We start from the raw sequence: 22,808 nt of genomic DNA, 5'->3' as shown, positions 1-22,808 counted from the left end.
TGTTAAGAAAATGGAAAAAAAAACTGAGAAACTGGTACCGGATGACACTGTAAAGACTTTGATGGAGGGCATCAAGCGAAAATGCGTTCAATTTTACACTCAAGGCTCCATCGATTAACTTTTCTTTTGCTTTTTGAAGTAAATAGATGTATAAAACTACCCTAAAATTTTGGATTGATTTTTAACATTATAAGAAAATTTGCATGACATTTTCGGTGTCGCATTAATTTCTTGTTCGCCCTTTACTTCAGCAGTAGATTTTTAAACTAGTAATGTTCGCCCATCTATCAATGAATATTGGCATCTTATGACATATATAATAGATGCAATATTCACGCAGTTATCCATAGCAGAGCACATTGTTTACGAAAATAACCTTAAACGCATCATGAAGTACAACGAATTCTGTTCAACTATAGGGGTCCCTTGGTTCAATAATGCCCAGGGGTCCCGAGTGGTCTTAAGACGGCCCTGCTATATGATATTCTAATTTGAAGGCACGAGAAGCTCATTATGCTTATCAGACCTCTCCACATTTTGAAAATGTTTTGAAATATACATCGGTCAGCTCCAGGAATTGTAATTCTCTCTCACTCACGCGAGAAGAAGCTTATCCGATGTCCAATTTTTCCGAGATAAGATAAGTCGCAAAATTCTCCGTCTACATAAATAGCGTGAGAATAATTTTCCGGATAAAATTTATTTGATTTTTTCCTTCTCACCGGAGTAGGGGATAATATTTTAATTTCGTGGGAATCAATAAAAACGTCAAAGTATACACTTAATTTCGAAAGAAGTGCGATAGACTTGTTTTTTCGTGTTTGGAATATCGACAACAAGGCAGTGAGCGCAAAAAGAATACCGTGATAAACTCATTCGCTCATTCTCCGGCGGTTTTATTTATCCGGAGAAATAACTCGTTGTATTTATCCGGAGAAGTTGTGTGAGAAGCCAAACACTTTTTGTGTTAAAATGTGAGTTTTTATTGTCGCAGTAGCAATCTATCCGGACGCATTTACTCATATGAGGGATAAATGCAATGCCTGGTCTGCTCAAATTTTTGTTCTAGGCGTGAATTTAAAAATGTTCGCCAAAAACAACTAAATTTGGATATGATTTAGAGGTGTCTCCAATCAAAAATCGTGTTTTTGCTATGTTTCCATAGTAAGATCACTTACACTCTGATTTAATGAGCTCTACATGCCCACAAATCATCAAAGGTTGTTCCTTAGACCTGTCTTAACATGCTCTAACAGGTGAACATAGCTCTAATCGCAAAAGAAAATTCGTTAACTGGATTTTTATATAAAAATGTATACCAAATCAAGAAATATTAGTAACATTTTTTCTTGGTTTTGATATTCTTTTCTATATAAAAATCCAGTTAACAAATTTTCTATTGCGATTAGAACTATGTTCACCTGTTAGAGCATGTTAAAACAGGTCTAAGAAACAACCTTTGATGATTTGTTGGCATGTAGAGCCTATTAAATCAGAGTGTAAGTGATCTTACTATGGAAACATAGCAAAAACACGATTTTTGATTGGAGACACCTCTAAATCATTTCTAAATTAAGTCATTTTTGGCGAAAGTTTTTAAATTCACACTAGAACAAAAATCTGAGCTGACCCATGTATATTTCAAAACTTTTTCAAAATGTAAATGTCATTGTACCAACACTCTGGAAGAAAACGCAATAATGCTACTCCTCAAAGTTCGATTCATCTTCTGGAATCTAAAAGAGAATTCATATTGATTGCATTGAACTGGATTCCTCCATAGTAGTCGATTTATGAGGAACAATGCAATGTGATCTTTAAACTACTGAAAAGACTATTTAAAATTAAATTCACAACTAAATTTAACACCTCAGGAAATGTACAACATATATTTTGTTCTAAACGATGTCCATGCATGAATCACGACTTCATCGAAAAGATAGAAACATCTTCCAAATTAACATTTTTATTTTCTTTCTTTTCGCTATTTCCAAAAATTATTTTTGATTCAATCATTTAGCTTAACCGCTGAATACTAAATGACTCGCAATGACTAGAAGCTTGTCACTAACATTTCTGTTCATTCTGCTTGACGCACCACAATACTAATCACTTTCAAAATCCATCCTCAATTTCTGCACTCATTTCCTCTCAACCATCTCTTCACAATTTGGCTTCACTCAAAATATCATTCACGCAATACCATTCATCAGCTTCACTCAATCTGTATCATTACAAGACATCTGGGTTATTTTCAATACACATCATCAAGAATTCAAGAAACGTAGAATTTGTTTAATTCCCTAAAGGGATTTTTTGAAGTTTTGTTTGTGAATGAAGTTGCAACATTAAACTTAGAAAAGTTGGATTTGTGTTTCGTATTCTACTCGTCAGTAACTGAAACCAACTTAGGCAAAAAACAAAAGTTCCTATTGATTTCCTCATCTGCATACTAGAGCTTCTGTGCTTGGCTAGCCGGGACATCATTCGGAACCTTTCTGCTGCATTAGACGTTCACATACACACTTAATCTTGTTCTACCGAACTCCAGCTTTTTTCGCTACTTTTACCAAGTTTTGCACAGCCGAGCACTCAGCTAACAAAGCTTTTACCGAGATCTCAGTAGAAGTGACGTTTGTTTTGAATAAACTCGGTAAATATATCGCTGAAAATCAGTAAATTAACGACAATTTGCTGAGCTATCAGTTCGAAAATTTTACCGACTGTTCAGCTGTGCGGAAATTACCGAACTGAATTGAGTGTGTATGTTGCATTAACTGTTAGGATTGATCGGCTAACTAGTCCTCAAGTTGGTAGCAGTAAGTTGTGAGTAGAATACGAAACAAAATCCCAATAAATAAAAAAGATGTTCGGCTTCTTGAAGAAAGCTATATTGTTTGTTTACAATGACATATTTTTCAACGAAACTCGTATTTTTGACTCCAAAATGCCACGAAAAATTCAAAAATCGAAAAAAGAAGAAAGTTTCCATCGTTACTTCGAGGAATATGCTGACAAATATAGTGCAAAATTTCAAAATCAGTAAATTGGAAATATAATTTGCACCGCAAAATTATTTTTTTTTTTCGAAAAGGAAAATTTGAGAAAATATTGATGAATTGTAATATTATTATATAGAAGTTGAATGAGAGTGTAAGTTCTGTATCTCCAAAACATTTTTTTTAAATATGTGTTTTTACCCAATTGGCCTTACCCTTCCCTTAATTCTGCTAGAACCACATAAAATATACACCGTAGATACTTCCAATATCCTAACTGTGACATGGGAATACTTCCCACATACACAGCAATACAACGATATCGGCTTTTTCACAAAGCCATAATCCGCCCGAGAATTGAGCGTATCCTATTCAGTCAAGTAAGTAAATTACGTTACGTACGATTTTACGCAAAATGTACACTTTTATTGTCGTATCCGGTTTCGCTTTTCCCCAACGGAATTCGCTGGAATCGCACATTTTACCGGGATAAATCATATTTTTCGCCCTAGGGGTAGGCTTTCATCTTTCTTCTTCCGACACCTGGCAATGCACCGAACAAATAGCGAAGCACGTGAGGTAATGTTAACGATTTTTTCATTACCTTTAGCGAGGATTTTTTTTCCCGAGCACCAAGAATTCCCTCGCGGCGTTTGATCCGTTGAACGAAAGCAATATGTTTGAATAGCAAAAAAATAAACATGCAAGAAATAAAGACCAGCGATCTTTTTTGCAATCTTCACCTTTCAGAGCAGTACAGAAAAAATCTGGATCGGTAAACATCTCCACAAACACATGATCCCTCACACACATACGGATCCACAAACATATCCATTCCTCTGTATAGCTTCACGGCCGAGCCGATCTCTTGGGGTAAACACTACCCATTATCCGCCTGTGCAGTCAAACTAGACTAGTAGAGAGGGTGATAATGAAGCAGTGGATCTCCGGACCTACACAATCACAGAAAATTAACGTCACAAACGCGTCGCCACTTGCCTTATCGCATCCCTGCATCCACGAGGCCCACACCTTTCCAGCCCTCTCCGGTGCGCGCGGTACGAATCGAACCGCGAACTTTAAAGAGATAGAAAGAAAGAAAAATCGCGACACGCGGAACCCCGAAAACCAGCAGCCAGCGAGTGGAAGATTCCGCCAGAAACACACACGCGAATACCGGCGAGAATCGAACGCTCCCCGTCGACGGCAAACGGCGCCGTGATTGACCAATGATTACTGCCAGAGGATTTCCGGTCTCGCGCCAGGAACCGTAGAACCGATTTATCGGAGCGATCCAAAAATACTAACTGACTGACTGGCACCGTCTTGGCACTGTGGGCAGCCAGAACATTCGTCGACACGCCGCCGCCGTGCCGTTCGACTCCAAAAAGCGTAATATATGGATCACGGAGCAGCAGAGCGGAGCAGACTGAGCAAAGCCGTAAACTGTACGTACAGAGCCACTGCTACTGCTGCTCGGGTGGGTTGTGGACTTGCGTGCGAGGGTGGCTCCACTTACACACAGTTACTCATCAGCAGGTGGGTGCGCGGTGGTAGTGCTGCCGGTTGGTGGTCGGGACTGGAAGGAATAGTTTTGGAGATTACGCTCTGCTGTGTTGAACGGTACGTCGCTGGGTTCTCACTCTCCCACGGTTGCTGGCTTGTGTGTGGTAACTCGCGCGGAAAATTCGAGCAGTTGGGAGCGGAAAGTCACCTGCTGCTAAATGATTCGTTCAACTGCATGGTAGAATCGGTTTTGAAGGTTTTGGAATCTCGAAATTTAGCTGTATTTTGAGGATTAAATTTAAGGTTTAACTACTGAATACATCTTGGATTTTAATTTTGAAGACTGGAAACAAATAGTGGCGACCTTGAACCATCGTTGACTATATTGATGTTGAAACTGTTGCTGAGTAAGGCCTTTTATAAAAGTATTGGTCAGATTTCATTTTTTTTTAATTATTCAGTAAACATAACGCTTTGCTTCCCGTGTACGATTTGCGTCATTTTTCAAATTACGCAACAATTTAAAAAAAATGACGAATCTTTGCATAAATTTTACAATTTCCAAAATGAAAAAATTGTCTCAGGAAAGCATAGTGGTATGTTTACTGAATAATTTAAAAAAATATTGAAATTGGACCAATACGCTTATGGAAAGTCTTATTCGAGAACAATTTCACACGAATGCGATCAACAGGGCCGTCGAGAACTGCGCTCAGGACCGGCGGATACCGTGGGTAGCAGTGGCGGCGCTAAGGGGGGGGCGAAGGGGGCAACCGCCCCGAGCGGCAAAATCGGGGGCGGCATTTCCTACTAAACAAATTTCAATTTCATTTTTTTAATAATTCTTCAAATTTCAATAATCACGATCAAAATCAAGTGTGGGTGAAACGGTTGAATTTATATTATTTTGGCGATTGACCATTAAAAAGTATAGGGGATCAAGACGACAGATGCAATCGAACAAAATTATATACATATTGCTCAGACTCAAAAGATTCAACTGAGATTAGTTTCCGAACGAACTTGAAGTAGTGGGAGTATGCAGACTAATTTGCTGGGATTAAACCAGGGAACTCTATCATATACAGAGTGTTTGGTTCATGGTTAAGAATCTCTCGAGCGGTGATAGAGAGTTGTATTTGGGGAAAAAATTGTTCTACACAAACTATCAAAACTCAACTACAAAGCTATTGATTTTTTTTGTAAACAACTTGTTTGTTTTTAAATGTCTCTAACTCAAAAAGTATACTTTGTATTTACAATCTTTTAATTCCATTGGAAAGGTGTTTCCGTTCCTGTTAAAAATCATGTGCGTTGGTCAGGTGCGAGAGCTTAACAACGATAAGGCCGTTGGGAAGGGCGGAATTCTGGATGAATTTCTAAAAGTCTAAGAGACCTGTGAGAAGCAATTCACTCCGTTTTCGGGATGATCTGCGTGGAAGAAAAAATGCCCTTGGATTGGTTGAATGGCCTCATATGTCCTATCTTCAAGAAGTGCTACAAACTCGAACATAATATCTTCTTAGGCATAACTCAATGCCGCCTACAAGGTAGTCTCTCGTGTTCTATTGAGGACCCTGCGCCTGTTGGCTGAATGCTTTGTCGATCGATCAACGATCAACGACCAAATGTTTACTAAGCGACAAATTCTGAATATATTCCGGAAATACAACTTGCGGACTCACCATCTGATTGAGCATGGTTTCCCGACAAAACTGATTAAGCTGATTCGTATGACGCTATGTAAGATAAAATCAAGCGATACAAAGATCTGATGTGCAAAAGGAACATGACATCGACATCATTGGCGTTGATCGCAGAGCAGTGGAGGAGGCATTGTTGCCTTTCATAAGTAAAGCTGCAAGAATCGAACTGACTATAAACTCTCACAAGACAAAGTACATGGTAGCTGGTAGAGAACGTGACAGCACGACATTGGGTTCGAGGTGAAAATCGATAGGGTACGGTACGGTACGGTACAAACAAATTCATATATGTTAGAACGCTAGTGTCATATGATAACGATGTTAGCCGCGAAGGAACAATGCATGTTGCTTCTGCGAATGTGGTTTACGTAATCAGCTAAAGCCCCACAGCCTAAGAATAGCACAGGGTCATGAACCCCTAACGGTGCCAAGTATACAACCATGGCCAGCATGATTAGAAGGCTGATAAAACACGGCACACTACAGTGAGCTGAGCTTGTATGACAAGAGAAAACCAGCTAAAGTTATGATCAGCAGAGAACCTGGAAGAGGTCGTGGACTGCGCGGTATATCCCGCTATCGCTGGCGGTGCATTGAGGAAGATGCGCGTGCTGTGGGCGTCCATGGAGGTTGGGAACCGGCGATTCAAGATCAAGTAACCTGGAACTCTAAAATACATTCAATTATGATTCGGTCACTAGGTCACTAAGATAATGATGACGATTATTAATTTGTTTACGCAAATTTGGAATTATGGTAGAAGCTTCTTGGCCGCCCTTTCATCTGGGGTCGTTTGGGAGCATATAAATAGGACTCAAATTGTGACAAACAATTACTTACAAAGCTGAGGCACGAGGTAGAAGCTGGCGAACACATGTAAGTATACATAATTCGATGACCTTGTTAGTAGTATACAAATACTACAAATACTACAAATATTACAAATATTACAAATACTACAAATACTATAAAAAATTGTCGACTCTTGTACCATAATGAATCATTACACGGGGTTACAAAATAAAAAAGAATGTACTTTTCAAGTGATTTAGTGAAGGTTAGGTTAAGTCAAATACAATACAAAGCCACATTTGATCAAATTATACCCTCAAAATCTTGATTCATGGCAAAAAAAAACTATTTTTCGGGTTTAAAATATTAGTTTCGCAGTCATTTTTCACCCGGATTTATTTTTTTTTTGAGAATTCTGTAACGAGGAAGAAATGGCCCTATCAACGGTATGCTATGTTATATTCTTTTGTTAAAAGTGTTATGCGGTATTTTCAATCACAATTGGTTGAAAAATGACAGCGTTTCCAAATTAGAAACTTGCTCGCATGATCTTTCAAGGGGCCGTCCCCATAAAAAAAATTCGATTTTTTGCTCGATTGCGTATACATTTGGAAGCATGTGCATAAACTTTAAAGTGAAAGTTTGAAGATTGTAGCCGAATTTGGAGATAAACAGGTCGTTAGATGCAGAATTAAATCTCTAAATTTTTAATAAAATTGTTGAGTAATTTTCCAAATTTTCATGAAAAAATCGCAAAATATTGGTTGTTTACGAGTTGCTGTCCTAAACCCGCAGAGTATTTTAAACAAAAGAACATAACATAGCATACCGTTGAAGAGGTCTTTTCGTCTTCTTTGCAGAACACAGAAATTGAAAATCAGTTAAAAAATGACCGCTTAGAAAATCTTTCAGCGGCGAAGGTCCCGAAAAATATGAAAACTTTTGGCTATAAATCGAGATTTTGAGGGTATACAGCATTTCTCATACATTATTTTATGGTGCATTTGATGAAATCTATAACCTAGGTCACTTGAAAAGTACAGAATCACTATGGCACCGTGTTATTTGTAGTACTCCAAAGGCATTAAAAAAGTGAACGTTGCGATACTTTAATATGAAAAGTTAATATTTAAAAAACATACATTAGCCCATTCATGTTCCACTTTTTCCCTGGTGCATATAGGGCTCCAAAACAATTTTTCATCAAAACTGTCGCGATCAAGGAGCATAAAAACCTGTTTTAATTAAGATAGGTTCTTCTTTCGCAGTGCTAAAAGCTGATCAAAATACAATTCCCTTACAATGATTACTATAATCAAATAGTATGGAAAAGGTAGTCAAAGACGGTCTTAATTGAGTCTATCAGTTTTCAATAATAATTCGAGCCATCATAAAGATATCAAAAATTTATGTTATGCCCACTGTCCTTGGCAGCACTGTTTCACCGGGATCTATCCAGACAAATTGCAATTACATCAGTTCTATGAATATTACTTATATGTGCTAGTGCTCAAATAAAATTTAACAGTCTCAATAATTAGTTTTGTAAGCTAGTCTTTCCTTAGCCAAAAATTGATAAACGTTATTGTTTATAAATAAAATGGGTTTGATAGGGGTTAAAAGAAAATTATGTTTCTCTGAACGTTTAGCTAGAGAATTTTAAAAAAAGGTTGATCGCCAGTATCTCACAAAAATAATATTTTAAAATGATTTGTCCAATTCCTTGATCAGTTTTTTTAATATCTAATATTTTATAGAAGGTGTACCAGTAGTCATAAACCAAATGAAGAATGCCCTCTCTTTGCTCAAACAAGAAAATTATAGGCACCAATTATTGCCATAAATAAAGGACATGAGCGCGGAGCGAACATGTGAACGGAGTCGTAGCCACACATTTCGCGAGGAAATTCATGCGCAACACTACCGCCAGGACAAAATATTGACAATAAAATGTGAAAAAGTTCATTTTTCTGTAGACCCTTTCTAATACCTTTATCATATTCGTTTCATGTGAAAAGGTGGGACATAGTTGAACTTTTTTGAAAATTCGTTGTAAAAAGGGCGGCAAATTTAATGTTTGGCCCCGAGCGACAAAACATCTCGCGCCGCCACTGGTGGGTAGTATGGGTAATACTACCCACTCGAAAATAACCGAGAGGGGAAATACCCACCCAAAAGCAGTGATGCCACAAGTACAGATTTATCTAGAAAGGTACAGATTTTTGAAGCATTTTTGGTACAGATTCTGAACGGTACAGATTACAGATTTTTGTAAAAAGTATAGATTGGTACAGATTTTTTTACATGACAGCAAGTTAAAATAAATTAACCCTGCGATGCACCCAGTAAACTGCAGGTAAAAATTTATTTGGGCAGCAGTGATGGCAAGAATTTGAAGTGAAGCTGCTACTGATTGAGCTTTAACTGAAGCTGACATTAGAATGCGATATGCGAGAAATCTGCTTCCAGCAAATCAAAGTGATGATGTCGAAGTGAAAGCCGAGCGAATCTTCTCGGAGTGCATACGTTTATTCTGACCTGCTCCATTTGAATTCCTGCAAACAGGCCTCTCGCATCCCATTGATATTACCAGCCCCATATCAGCTTCTCGCCGCCACTCTGTTGGCCACCTTTGGTTGCAAACAAAGTGTCAGCGAGAATCTGAGCTGGAGCTGATATTGACATTACCCAGTCAAACTCATCCGGAAGTCTAACTGGTTTCTTGTGAAATTCCAACTCAAATAAAACAACCGAGTCAGAATGTCTGGTTTAAATTCTCCGAATGAAAAATACCTATGTTTAAGAAAAATGTTTTTTTAAAACAACCTTGTTATTGTTTGGATACAGAATCCGGTACAGATTTTTAAATAGAAGGGTATAGATAGAATAGAATTTTTAACTCCCAGTACAGATTTAATTGTGGCAACACTGCTCGAAGGTTTAGAACAAATCAAAACCTGAAATTAACCGCATATTTGTCTTGTGCACAAAATGCATGCATCTAAAATTCTCGCTGCACAATAATTTCATTTGGCTTACAATTTAAATTTCATTATTTTTGCCTTTCCCCGACCAGAAGAGCGTAACAAAACAATAACACTATTATAACTATGGTTGATATTTATAACAACTGGAGTTATATTCAGATAACAGAATTGAAATTGGATTGCGGACAGTTTTCTATACTATCAATATTATAACATAATCTATTACGAGACCATCAATTTATGAATTGATCGTTTGTTACTAGGTCACTGTCATTAGATGATTATATCTAATATAGTTCTCTCACAGAATACCTATATACTTTTGGAAAAAAATTATATGTCATTTAATTTTAACTTTGATAAAATCATATCAAATTTTGTTACAATTTCATTGTTTGTTATTTTTAAAAATTAACCAGCCGGATTTATAACAGGTTCTGTTTCAAAATATTTTTGAAATAAATAACTCCAGGTGTTATAAATCAGTTATACCCTTCTGATCGAGTCTCCTATAGAAAGGTTATGCAATCACTCTGAACATCGTCAACTTAATCCCTTTTTTGTGACTTAATTTTTTGACTTGTATAGGTTTTCTGTATTTTAACAGGGGCGTAATTAAGGGAATACAGTGAGGGGTACCGCCTGTTCCCCACATCACTCACCACCTTTTCCTAAACCGCCCTTCGCTCATCATGTTTCTCCCTACCCGAATAAAATTTTCTAGTTCCTCCAGAAATAAATTTTTCTAGTGGGTCTGAAAAACCAGTGAAAAATTTGGTTTGAAATGATTTTGAGTTGAAAAACTAAATTAAAATTTCTTAAATTTTGGTGGAGTCCAAACTCACGAACCCTCCTCCTGGATCCGCCGCTGATTTCAAGTGTTTCAGCGTCGACACATAGCAACTCAAGTTCGAAACAGTCGATTCATTGTACGTATGTGTAAATCGTACTGAATATGTAATAGACATTTGCACCTAATATTAAACATACACAGCCATGGAATCGTAGTTTGGATAAATGAGAAAGGCAGGTGGATTAAAACGGGTTTTCAGTTATACTGACACATCTACATCTTAAAACAAATAATTCAGATCGATATACAGAAAAAAATACAAATACAAAATAAATAATATTTTTTTTGTTCGATTACTATATTTTATACAGCAAAACTATCTAAGAACGAGTTACAGGGAATGAATACTTCTGTCTGAAAAAAATGTCAGTTTTCAAAAAAACAAAAATTTATGATAAAAATTTAAATTGCGAAAAAACCCATTTTTTAAATTTTTTATATTTTGTTACCAAAAACCTAAAGAGAAAAGAAACATTTTAAATGTGATTGCATGATGGAGAAAAAATCGGTAAAAAAGTTTTTCTAACAATAACTTCGTACATGTTTTTAAATTTCATACTAATTGACATACAAAATTGTAATTTTATTACAGAATATAATTCTAAGCACCATTTAAAATCAAAATGCATTTAACAAAAATCTTCCAAAATGCGATAGTTTTCGAGATATTTGAAATTTTGCTCCTTCAAAACAATTAATTCGTGTAATTATGCTCTTTTTAAAAGTTATTCGCGTTACCCCATCATAAAATGTGAAAATTTTTATGTTTATCGTTTTAAAGAAGTAACAGCAACTTTTTTAGTGTATTTGGATCATGGAGAAGCTTTCAATAAAAAAAAGTTTTCCTAACAACAACTTTTGACATATTTTTATAATTCGTACTATTTGCAGTCAAAAATACAATTTTCTTTTTGAATATGATTCTAAATGTCATTCTAAATCGAAATGCTCTTATCAAAAATTTTCTAAAATGTAGTAGTTCTCCAGATATTTTAACTTTTGTTTTAACAACACAATTATTTTGTTTTATTACGACCTTTTCATAAGTTAGTCGCGTTTCTCCATCAACAATAATAGGTTTTTCAAAAGGCCCGTAAACTTTCCTGCAACTTTCTCTTTGACATCAAGGCGATCTTGTGAAACATTTTAAAGTTACATGAAAACAACCAACAGATGATTCAGCTATATAGTTTAATCAACAGACCCCATGGTTGAAATATATTTTGGTTGCTTTCATGTAACTTTCAAATGGTTTACAATATCGCCTTGATGTCAAAGAGAAAGTTTCACGAAAGTTTACGGGCCTTTTGAAAAACCTATTATTGTTGATGGAGAAACGCGACTTACTTATGAAAAGGCCGTAATAAAACAAAATAATTGTGTTGTTAAAACAAAAGTTAATATATCTCGAGAACTACTACATTTTAGAAAATTTTTGTTAAGAGCATTTCGATTTAAAATGGCGTTTAGAATCATATTCAAAAAGAAATTTGTATTTTTGACTGCAAATAGTAAGAATTATAAAAAAAAATGTTAAAAGTTGTTGTTAGGAAAACTTTTTTATTGAAAGCTTCTCCATGATCCAAATACACTAAAAAGGTTGCTTTTACGTCTTTAAAACGATAAACATTAAATTTTTGACATTTTTTGATGGGGTAACGCGAATAACTTTTAAAAAGAGCATAATTACACGAATTAATTGTTTTTGAAGTAGCAAAATTTCAAATATCTCGAAAACTATCGCATTTTGGAAGATTTTTGTTAAGTGCATTTTGATTTTAAATGGTGCTTAAAATTATATTCTGTAATAAAATTACAATTTTGTATGTCAATTAGTATGAAATTTAAAAACATGTACGAAGTTATTGTTAGAAAAACTTTTTTACCGATTTTTTCTCCATCATGTAATCACAATCAAAATGTTTCTTTTCTCTGTAGGTTTTTGGTAACAAAATATAAAAAATTTAAAAAAATGGGTTTTTCGCAATTTAAATTTTTATCATAAATTTTTGTTTTTTTGAAAAATGACACAACATTTTTTTCAGTGTATATTTTTTTCGGATAGAAGTATTCATTCTCTGTAACTTGTTCTCAGATAGTTTTGCTGTATAAAATACAGTAACCGAACAAAAAAAATTTAAAATTCATACACGTAGAAACGTTTACGCCTTTTTGAAAAATTGCTCTTGTATCAAAATATTTTAATTGCCAGAGAATATCATGGAGATTCATACAGCGAACACACCTGCAAAGTTTCGTTCGAATCGACGATGGTCATATTCTACGGTCGGCCGGTTTCTCATGGAATCCCTCTATAGTCTTCACTAAAATAAGGTATTCCTTTACATTCCGTGGAATCCCAAGGAATGTTTGAAGTGTACTAATGTTTTGATGAGGCTAGAGTTCCATAATCCTGGTTCTTGGGCAGATTGCTGGGAAGTTCTGAGAAACAATTCGCTTACAGAGAAAATACAGCAGTATTTTTGCAGTATCGACGTTCTGTTCTTTGGAATTTCTAGCGAAAAAAGGTTATGAACAGAACTATGGCTTCCAAATGTCACGATGATAGTTTATAAACCTAAATCGGTTTAAGCCGAATTTTAATGACAATATCTTTTTTTTTCGATTAAAGAAGTTTTAACCTCAAGGTCATTCGCCTCTTCGGGTTAGAAAAATCTCTTATGAAAAATTTCTAACCCTATGTGCGGGGTCGGGATTCGAACCCAGGTGCGCTGCGTGGAAGACAATCGTTTTACCAACTACGCTACGCCAACCCCCAATGACAATATCTCTTCGGAGGCGTTGTTGATCTGTTATCTTAATATCTCCTCGGGGGTATTGATAAATCCGCTCATCAAGAAGTGTCTTTATTCACTTGGAAGTGAAGAATACTTCCGTATTGTCTATGTCGCTATCTTCCTTATCCCTAACCTTACCACTTCCTCAATCCTGCCCATCAGGGAAATGACTAAAAGACAAATCATATCAAGGCACAAATCTCCGATTAACATGGGGAACGTGCCATTTGAGCCAGTTGCTACTGATAAAACAAAACTAATGGAAACACCAAATACTGCACTTTTCACTAACTCACCAAACTTCTCCATTTAGATCTCCAGAAAAACAAAAAATGCTGAAAAATTCTATCTGCACTTCAACAGGAATGATTTTGAAATTTTATCTGAAATCAGTCCTTTTTTTCAAAATATTAAAAATCGTAGGGAGCATTTTAACAAATTCTCTCGGAAAAAGAAATTAATTATAATACCCGAACCTCTCATTTAATAGGTGAGCCCGATAAATTTTTTAACATGATTTTATTTGGGACACCCTAGTACATGGACCTTGATCTGACGGAAATTCGCTTACACGATTTGGCACCACGCACTACCATATCGCATACATCACTAATGTTAATGAAAGTCGCAATAATTAACCTTTCTTACTTTTGTTAGTACGTCTTGAGCAATTCATAAGTTACAGCTGTTCAAAAACTCAATGCATACGCCTGACACTATAAACTTACAATTCCGTAGCGCCTACTTCATAACAATGGCGCAAGTGCAACTATACATTTGATGACGGAATAAGACAAACTTCAACTCGAGTATTTTCATAGTGCGTCACCTTGGTCTGATTTTTCCAGCATTTGTTGTGCATTTCTTACACCTTAATTTGTTTACCAAGTGGTTTGCCCGTTTAGAAGTTATCGGCATGAGAAAAGAGCTATTTTCAATCAAAAAAACCTATTTTAATCCACCTAGCGGTGCAATTGTGCCTTTCTCAATCATGAATCACGAGAACGTGTGCGTTGTTTTAAATGCATATATTACATTTTATTATTATACATCACATGACAACTGTATACAGGAAAATAAATTATTATTCGAGTTCTAAAATTTTGAAAAAGAAAAAACAGCTACGGTAATATTGAACTGAAAAAAGGTGCAAAATCGGTAAAGTCCCAAAAAGTCGATTCTCATAAAAAAATTTTTTTTCGAGATAACATAAAATCTCGACGTTTCATGCATTTTAAAGAAGTTTGGCATCAAAAATACGAATTTTATTTCTGAAATTTCATGAGGTCCCCCCTTTGAAAAAAAAAATGAGTTCCGGCTTATATGGGAATTTCATATGTGACCGGACGATTTAGTCTATATTTCCGGACCCATATAAGCGATCCGTACGAAATTTTATATACATCTGTGGGGATATTATAGCTATCATTTGGGACTAAGTTTGTGAAAATCTGCCAAACCATTTCCGGGAAACTGATGTGAGTTCGTAAATTTTGAAAGATGGCCGCTTTTCCCGGGCACTTCCGGAACCATCTATGGTAGTCAATGTAGTCAACGAAAGTTTGGTTGGCCGTCGGTGACCTAGAACAGCAAATTTAAGTTGTTTGAGAGACATTTTAGCGAAATTTTTACCTTTTTTGCTTTCATCGGAGTATCGGTTTGAATCACAATTTGCTAAGTGATCGCACGCCACAGCCTGTAACTCCGGAACCGGAAATCGGATCGGGATGAAATTAAATAGCCATTTACGGGGACGCAATACCTTTCATTTGAGACCAAGTTTAGCCGAATCGGTCTAGCCATCTCCGAGAAACCGATGTGACTGTTATTCTGAATTTAGATACTTCCGCCAGGGCTTCCGGAACCGATGATGGTGGCCAATGTGGCCAAATAGACTTTGAATAGATGTTAGTGACCTAATACTACAAATCGAAGCAGTTGTGGTCATATTTTGGAAAAATTTTCACCTTTATACATTCATTGCAGAATTTATTAAAATCGACATTTTCTGCGTGTTCGTACTCATCACCCTGTAATTCCGGAACCGGAAGTCGGATCCATTAGAAATTCAATAGCAGCCTATGGGAACGTTGCACCTTTCATTTGAGACTAAGTTTGTCAAAATCGGTTCAGCCATCTCTGAGAAAAATGAGTGACATTTTTGGTCACATACACACACATACATACATACACACATACATACACACACAGACATTTTCCGAACTCGACGAACTGAATCGAATGGTATATGTCACTCGGCCCTCCGAGCCTCCGTTAAAAAGTCGGTTTTCAGAGCAATTGCAATACCTTTCTATTGAGAAAGGCAAAACGAGAATATCTCCACAGAGACACTAGCGAATGCCAGTTTCCGTCTTCGGAAAATTAATGCAGTTTAACAGTCCAAACAATGTTCTAGAACATTTATATAATGGAAAAATATAGAACAAAACTTATAAACTGTTTTAAGGGGCCTTTCACAAATAATGCCTCATACCTCAAAAAGCTTAAAAAACAGAGTTGAAGTCTGCAAGTAAATTATTTGTAACGCGTTTCTCTACTAGTTTGCTGAAATAAGTATTTGTCTATCTGAATTATTGGAGAAAATAAATTTCGTAACTAACTATTAGGGGGTTTAATCATTAATCCAATAAGACGGAAAGAAGGGGAGTTCTATTCCAGGAAACATTCTTGAAGACACCACATTGCTAAAGTTAACAGTTTTGACAGAATCTAAAAAAACCCTTTTTGCCCTTTGGGACCACTGTGAAATGGTGTAACGAACAACTACCGCTTTAACATAATAGGACATGATTTAAGATTTGCTTTTACTCAGCAAGTCAATGCATAGCAATATGCAATATTCCACTCTAAACAAAAAATGATTGAAACTGCCAGTGATAGATTCGGAGAATTTGACCGCGAAGTCGAAACGTAAACCTGTTGACATATTATAGTTAAGTTTTGTACCCTTTTGCATAAAGGGATTTTAAATCAATTTTCTCCTTTGGTAAGAATATTGGAAATTGTGGGATCTGAACTAGATTTTAAGATCAATTGCTCGGTGTTAGGTCAGACCGGACTAAGTGACAGTGCATTGATTTCGAGAAAAACGCGTTTAAAGTTTGAATCGCAGCATCCTTTACATTATAATTGGACAATAATTTTTACCATAATTCTTGTTTATTGTTTCATAATTCAAATCTGGTAAAGGTGGAATGTAGATGAAGAAATTCTTTATCCAGTGCTATCATTAACTCGTTTTTTGATGTTTTGCGACTTGGTCCGGTCTGACTTAACACCGACCAATTCATTCTCACAATTTTTGAAAAAATAACTTATGAGATAAAGATAAATATGACTTTATTAACCTTTGCGTCCCCGTGATACTTTTCACTCATCAATTTAGGTGCTCAATTCGCTCTAGTTTTAACAATTGTCAACGGATTTCAATCAAACCACTTGCAAACGATCGGGAATTCATTCAAGTTTCTTAGACTGTATATGTTGGTCAGGTCAGATAACCGGTTCCGGATTTATACGGAAATTCCGTGGGGTCTGTCCGAGGGTCATTTTAGCAATGTTCTTAAACTTTTCAACATCTAGCTATAAATCTGGTATTATTATAGCCCGTACATGATCAAAACTTATATACAAACCCTTTGAAGTCATTTTGGGATGGTAATGGCCACATCCTGGCATGCTGGAACCGGTTCCGGGGGACCTAGTAAATCCGAAATGCGCTATCTTTACCAATAGGCATATCAAATATTACAAATTTTCATGAAAAATACACAACGATGCAAATTGCATGCTCATAGACTATTCCTGGACCCTTTCGAAAGCATCCGGGACATCCAAGAACCGATTCCGAGAGATTTCCTGGAACGGATTTCCGGAAACAGCAAGCCCTATCTATGAAAAAATTGAAAAAAAGCATACCTGTCATGCGGCTCATCAAATTATGTCACCGTGATGATGTATGAACAATGTAATCTTCTTTTAGATCATCTAGACATACAGGGATACTTTAGGACCGCATCCGGATATTCCGGAATCCGGTTCTTCGGAACAAACATTTTTTGGTAAATATGCGTGTCATACGGCACATCAAATTACATCAGTTTGATGATGTATGCAATTTGCTATCACGTTGTATGTCATCCGGCCACAAGGGGACACTTTTCGACCGGTTCCGGATGTTCCAGAATTCGGTTCCTCGGACCAAACATTTTTGGTGAATATGCCTGTCATGCGGCACATCAAATTACATTAGTTTGATGATGTATGCACTTTGCGATTACGTTGTATGTCATCCGGCCACAAGGGGATACTTTTCGACCGGTTTCGGATGTTCCGGAATCCGGTTCTTCGGACCAAACATTTTCGGCGAATATGCCTGTCATGCGGCACATCAAATTACACCAGTTTGATGATCTATGAACATTGCGATCACGTTGTTTGTCATCCGGCCACAAGGGGACACTTTACGACCGATTCCGGATGTTCCAGAATCCGGTTCCTCGGACCGAACATTTTTGGTGAATATGCCTGTCATGCGGTACATCAAATTACATCAGTTTGATGATTTATGAACATTGCGATCACGTTGTTTGTCATCTGGCCACAAGGGGACACGTTTCGACCGGATTCGGATGTTCCGGAATCCGGTTCCTCGGAACAAACATTTTCGGTAAATATGCCTGTCATGCGGCACATCAAATTACATCAGTTTGATGATGTATGCATTTAGCGATAACGTTGTGTGTCATCCGGCCACAAGGGAACACCTTTCGACCGGTTTCGGATGTTCCGGAATCCGGTTCTTCGGACCAAACATTTTTGGCGAATATGCCTGTCATGCGGCACATCAAATTACACCAGTTTCATGATCTATGAACATTGCGATGACTCCGAGAGACTTCAGACTTCGCTGTGAAGTGATCGCGACTTCTCCCACATGGATAACTGCATGTTGTGCCGACTTGCGGTTGTTGACGATAACTACCTCCGTCTTATGATGAGCGAGCTCCAGGCCTCTCGCGCTCATCCATTCCTCCACCGTGCTAATCGCGTGTTCTGCGGTTAGTTCTACCTCAGGAATTGACTCCCCGTAGACCTCCAAGGTTACGTCGTCGGCAAAGCCGACGATCTTGACCCCAGGAGGGAACTTCAGTCTCAGAACCCCGTCATACATGAGGTTCCATAACACCGGGCCTAGGATCGAGCCCTGCGGGACTCCGGCGGTAATCGGAACCCTTTTCTGACCGGCATCGGTCTCGTATAGCAGTACGCGGTTTTGGAAGTAACTTTCCAGGATCCGGTACAGACCCACCGGTAGGCTAAGCCGGTGTAACGAGAGCGCGATGGCATCCCAGCTTGCGCTGTTGAATGCATTCTTCACGTCAAGTGTCACTAACGCACAGTATCGAATACCTCGCCTTTTTCGTTGGATCGCTATCTCGGCAGTATTTATCACTGAGTTGAGAGCGTCCACTGTGGACTTACCCTTCCGAAAGCCAAACTGGTTGCCTGACAGACCGTCCGTACCTTCCGCGTACGGGGTGAGTCTGTTGAGGATGATCCTCTCAAGCAGTTTGCCAGTCGTGTCTATCAGACAGATTGGTCTGTACGCCGATGGGTCGCCTGGCGGCTTCCCGGGCTTCGGCAACAGCACCAGTTTCTGCCTTTTCCATCTATCGGGGAAACGGCACTCGTCAAGGCATCTCTGCATAGCTAGCCTGAACATGTTCGGGTTCGCTATGATCGCTGCCTTGAGAGCGTTGTTCGGGACTCCATCCGGCCCTGGAGCTTTGTTCATTGCTAGGGATTTAGCCACTGCGAGTAGTTCTTCGTTCGTCACTGGAGCCACCATTTCGACCGTGCCCGCACTGTCTCGTAGTGCAGGTGGCCAGGGGCTTGTGGCTCGAGACGGGAAGAGTACTTCGATAATCGTTGCCAACCGGTCCGGAGACCGTTCAGGGGGTGAGGAGCCCCCTTTGGTCTTGGCCATCACAATCCGGTAGGCGTCACCCCACGGATTCGCGTTGGCACTCTCACACAGGTTGTCGAAACACGCTCTCTTGCTGCTTTTAATAGCCTTGTTAAGGGCTAATTTCGCAGCTCGAAACGCTTCACGGCGGTTCTCTCTTGCATCCTCGGTGCGAGCTCTTTGCATCCTACGTCTAGCTCTGAGACAGGCTGACCGTAGAGCTGCAATCTCGGCACTCCACCAGTATACCGGGCATCTACCGTTTCTTGGCAGTGTTTTTCTCGGCATAGTGGCGTCGCACGCGCGTGATAGAACAGCTACCAGCGCATCCCCGCTTAGACTGTCGGTGTTGGACTCCAGTCCCAGGGCCGCGGTGAAAGCTTCGCTGTCGAAGTGATTGGACTTCCACCCGCGTACCTGACAGGGATCTCCCGCCCTCGGATGCTGCACACCATAGTTGATCTTAAAGCGGATTGCTAAATGATCGCTATGGGTGTAGCCTTCGTCTACCCTCCATTCCATGCCTGGAGCCAGACTCGGGCTGGCAAAGGTCAAATCAATCCACGCCTCCACTCCGTTTCTACGGAATGTACTAGCGGAGCCATCATTAGCTAGCACAGTATCGAGTTTCGCAAACGCTTCCATTAGCGCTTGACCCCTGCTATTTGTACAGCGGCTGCCCCACTCCACTGCCCAAGCGTTGAAGTCTCCCGCTATTACTACCGGTTTCCGGCCCACGAGGTCCGACGAGAGCCTGTCGATCATCTGGTAGAACTGTTCTATTGGCCACCTTGGTGGGGCGTAGCAGCTGCAATAGAACACACCATTGATCTTGGCAATCGCCACACCCTCGGCGGAGGGGTGTATTACCTCTTGAACCGGGAACCTTCCCGTTGTACAGATTGCCACCATTCCAGACCCGTCCGACACCCAATTGCCGTTGCCGGCAGGGATACTGTACGGGTCTGATAAGAGGGCGACATCTGTCCTCGACTCCGAGACCGACTGCCACAGCAGCTGTTGGGCTGCTGCACAATGGTTAAGATTTAGCTGTGTGACTCTCACGGCTTCTTCTTATTTAACTCGCCGAAGGGACACGAAGGTCCGCCCATAGCATGTTTATGGGCTTGCTTCTTGCTGGTGCAGATAAGGCACTTATATGCCTTAGTGCACCCCCGCTCTTTATGCCCCTCCTCGCCGCATCGACGACATAGCTTGCTCCTGTCTAGGCCTTTACATTCGTAAGCTTTATGGCCGGATTCTAGGCACCGATAGCACCTGTCCACTGAAGGCGGCTGGGGTATACTAATAGGGCATACCGACCAGCCGATCTTCAGCTTCCCTTTCTCGGTTACCTTTTTGGCATCCGCATTCAGTAGCCTGAGGTAGGCTACTTGGGTGCCAGAGGGTCCGTCCCTCAATCGCACAGAGGCCCGCTCGATTGTGACGCCGCATTGCTCCTTGACGGCTGCGACGACGTCTTCTGCGGTCGTGAACTCGTCCAAGTGCTTGCACTGGAGAGTTGATTCCGCACCTAGCGACCTGATTTGGGCGCCCTCGCCAAGGACCTCTTGAGCCAAGGCCTTATATATTGCACTTGATTGTGCGCCTCGCTTCAGCACCAGGAGCATCTCTCCCGTGTTGGTGCGTCTTACGCTACGCACATCCTGCCCAAGGGCCGAGAGGCTTTCGGCCGCCTTCATCGATTTAAGGACATCGGCGTATTTGTCCTTGTCGGTTTTTAACCACAAGGCTTCGCCTCTGTCCTTGGCCTTCCTCGCAGGCCGCGGTACCTCCGGTTTCGGTGCCGGCTTTTTCTTGGTAACCAGCGTCCAGGGGTTTGAGCCCCCCTGCCCCGGTCGTGCCGGGTTGCTGGTACCATCGCTCTCAACAGCGAGGTCACTCTCGCCCTCGCTTACCTCACCCAGGCGGCGTTTGACCTTGACGGTTGCACGCCGAGTGGTGTCGGTTTTGGCACCCTCTCCTGGCGACTTCCTAGGGCGCTTCGCATTCGATGCCGTCTTGCGATTGCCCTTTCCCTTTCCCTTCGAGGGGAACTCGGTCGCCGCTCCGATCGACGTGGCTGCCCCATAGAAGGTAAAGGCCACTGTCTGTGAGCCTCTATTAACCTTCTCTCTTTCCTCCCTATTGGAGGCCACTGTCTGGGTTTCTCTGTCGGGCCTCTCCCGACATTCCACCCTCTCAACATATGCCTGCTGTTCCTGTCTTGCGACACGAACAGCTTTCCGGAGCTCCAGAAGGCTCAACTTCAACTCCTTGGCTATGTTCTGCTTTGCGCTAGCGAAGTCGATTATAGCATCGAGTTGCTTCGCTACTTTGCGCATCGCAGCTATTGGCCCCTCCGATGCATTGGTAGGGGTATTGCCTACCGCTGCTGGGGGGTCACTGGTGCTTTCGAGTACAGCACTCATCGTTCCACTACTCTCCCCACGGGGGGGAGACCTCGCCAAACCACCTCTTGCGAAGGGGTTTGGCACCTCCGTCTGTTTATTTTTATTATTTTTATTTTGCTCCATGAAAATTCCCACGAGTAGCGCGAGAAATATATGTCCGCCACGCCAGAGCTCCGCATTAGCGTGGTAAGGGACGCTTACTGTGGGGGTTGCCCAGGTACCCCACAGGCTCCGTTAACGATCGAGCATCTTTTTCACCCCCTCGATCACTCATCCCTCGGCACGGGTCGCTTCACGCCTTGGAATTGGGGTTATGCCCTACCTTGCTTTACGTGGTGATCTCGGCCCGGATCATCACAACCATCCTCCTTTACCAGGGCTTTGGACCTGTAGCTCTGGATCTCAATAGTTCCATGTACGTATGTTATTACAGACATGCTACTATTGGGATCCGTCATTCGCTAGCGGAGGAATAGTCTATGAGTATGCAATTTGCATCGTTGTGTATTTTTCATGAAATCTTGTAATATTTGATATGCCTTTTGGTAAAGATAGCGCATTTTGGATTTACTAGGTCCCCCGGAACCGGTTCCAGCATGCCAGGATGTGGCCAATACCATCCCAAAATGACTTCAAAGGGTTTGTATATAAGTTTTGATCATGTACGGGCCATAATAATACCAGATTTATAGCTAGACGTTGAAAAGTTAAAGAAAATAACTAAAATGACCCTCGGACAGACCCCACGGAATTTCCGTATAAAT

The 22,808-nt window shown here is 39.8% G+C and overlaps 1 protein-coding gene across 5 annotated transcripts in view; it reads right to left on the bottom strand.

Annotated features, from left to right (window-relative positions):
- Positions 1–4,348, bottom strand: part of LOC131692520 (high affinity cAMP-specific and IBMX-insensitive 3',5'-cyclic phosphodiesterase 8) — a 591,531-nt gene extending 587,183 nt beyond the window's left edge. For all 5 annotated transcript variants that reach the window (XM_058979616.1, XM_058979617.1, XM_058979619.1 and 2 more), the window contains exon 1: positions 3,743–4,348. The gene's annotated coding sequence lies outside the window, so the exon portion shown is untranslated. The remainder of the gene's footprint in view (positions 1–3,742) is intronic.
- Between the last annotated feature and the right edge of the window lie 18,460 nt (positions 4,349–22,808).

Source organism: Topomyia yanbarensis, chromosome 3 (genome assembly GCF_030247195.1).
Source record: "Topomyia yanbarensis strain Yona2022 chromosome 3, ASM3024719v1, whole genome shotgun sequence".
In the NCBI taxonomy this organism is placed as follows: Eukaryota; Metazoa; Arthropoda; class Insecta; order Diptera; family Culicidae; genus Topomyia; species Topomyia yanbarensis.
The sequence above is the reverse complement of the archived record's forward strand: the minus strand, read 5'-3'. Positions and strand labels throughout refer to the sequence as shown.